General features: G+C 43.5%; 1 non-coding gene across 1 annotated transcript; it reads right to left on the bottom strand.

Moving 5' to 3' along the window:
- Positions 1-1,537: 1,537 nt before the first annotated feature.
- trnar-ucu (transfer RNA arginine (anticodon UCU)) lies at positions 1,538-1,629 on the bottom strand. Its single transcript is given in 2 exon segments — positions 1,538-1,573; positions 1,593-1,629. It is a non-coding gene; the product is annotated as a tRNA-Arg (tRNA).
- Between the last annotated feature and the right edge of the window lie 458 nt (positions 1,630-2,087).

Raw genomic sequence — 2,087 nt, 5'->3', positions numbered from 1 at the left:
TGTAATTTGAGGGTGATAGATGCCGAGGTAGATTCCTTTCTCAGAGAGTAGTAAGGGTGCTGAACGTCTTACCTTCAACAGTCGTAGACTCACCAACCTTCAGGGCAATTAAATGATCATTGGATAAACTTACAGATTATAATGGTAAAATGCTGTTCAGATGGACTTCAGATTGGCATCATAGGTGTGTGCAACATTAGGGCCAACGGTACGTTTTTGCAGTGTAATATTCTGGGTTTGAACTGATCTTCAGCTTGAAGTTGCAATCATCTCTGGTAACTATCAGTAAAACAAAGACCTGGCGAGAATCGAATGCGCAACTTTGGCAGCTCATGTCCTGCCGTTCTGTCATGCAAGTATAGCAAACTAACTAATTGCACCACTGGACCTGTCATCTAATGGTGACGAATGGCTCCTGAACTTACCACTGGGACCCTCAACCCAATTACCCATTTTTTTTCTGTGGATCTGACATGAAACATAGTGCATAGGAGGTTATACCGATCATGGATCATCGATTATGAAGCATCAGGTTCAAGAAAGTGATATAGAAAAATGTGGTGAAAATCGGCTTTATTGAATACTGCGTACAAATACCATGGTATCCTGCGTTGATCACAGGCAACGTGATGTCGCCACTGTACTGGGATTTTCCTTCTATCGGCTTCAATTCGTCAGAAAATTCGATTCACTGATATTTCACCAACGTCCTTTGGCATGTTCATATGACTTCGTCACACTTTCCAGTACCTGGTCCTTTTCCACGTGTGCATCGACCCACACTGCACACAACGTGAATAATGTTCAGCCTACTGCATCCACGAGCACGTTGCATGGTTTGTATAAACAGTGAAGACTGAATAATGTTTTGTAAGGGCAAATTGAAATTCAGTTTAATTAGTAAAGTCGCAAGAGTACAGAGGAAGACTCAAAATATCAGAACTTCACGTTCATTACCTTGGCCAGAATTCCTGACCAGCAAAGGGGAAATCTGCCCTTGAATCCCCAGCATCCATGCAATTGCTTGCTCCACGTGTCCACTTGGAAACCTATGTGAAGGAACGTTCAGCCTGAAGGAGAACTTGTGAGAATCCTCCACTGTCTGATCTAAATCTGAAACAAGAGCTGTCTATTCCAGCTGGGAGGGAAGCGAAATGGAGGTGAGACCAAAGTATTACTTGGTGGTTAATTCATATTGTCCTTATTGTGATAGTTTAAAAGCCTGGGCCAGAAATGGCACAGACACAAAGGAGCAGAAGGAGGCCATTCTGAACACCGATCCTGCCCAGCCACGTCATTCGATATCATCATGGCTGACACAACAATTTTAAGTCTTTTTCCAGCCTATCCACATCATCGCTTTGCCTAGTGGCTAACAGATATTTATCGATCTCTATCACAAATAGGCATCGAAAATGTAAATCTGTGAGAGGAAACTGTTCCGTTTCGAGACAGTGGGTTTCTGCACGAATATTGTTCGGTTTTCAGATAACAGCCGAGTCTGGTCTGACCACATTCAAAACAATAAACTAAAACTCGACTCTGATGGGACTTGAACCCACAACCTTTGAATCGCAACCTGAACAAAGGCATAGAAGGCCAACGCGCTTTCCATTGCGCCACAGAGTCACACCAGCAGCGATCTTTAAGCATGCAACTTTGTCTTTGACCCATTGCGTTCAGGGCACCCACCTCGCGTCTGTCTGCCTTCGTCACACTTTCCAGTACCTGGTCCTTATCCACGTGTGCTTTGGCTCTTCCCGTGTTCGGCTACAGACTGCTGAAACGTTCTCATGACACTTAGCTTCACCACATGTTCAGATAATGATTTCCAGATAAACAACACGCTATAGGTGAAAGCATTCTTCCCAAATCTCCTCAAAATATCTTGTCTCCCGTCTTTCATTTATATCACTGTATTCCTTCCCAATATAGGCTTATCCTTGTCATACATATCTATCCTCTTCATAAAATGTTCACGTTAATTGGTTTCTCACTCAGCCTTCGCTGTGTTTAGATAAACAACCCCAGCCTAGCTCGTCTACCTTCACAATGGGAGAGGTCCAACCCTTGCCATTCTTTTCATC

Source organism: Chiloscyllium plagiosum, unplaced genomic scaffold (genome assembly GCF_037043375.1).
Source record: "Chiloscyllium plagiosum isolate Xiang-an unplaced genomic scaffold, Cpla_swu_hap1 HiC_scaffold_18, whole genome shotgun sequence".
NCBI classification, from domain to species: domain Eukaryota; kingdom Metazoa; phylum Chordata; class Chondrichthyes; order Orectolobiformes; family Hemiscylliidae; genus Chiloscyllium; species Chiloscyllium plagiosum.
This window is presented reverse-complemented; position numbering and strand designations above follow the sequence as displayed.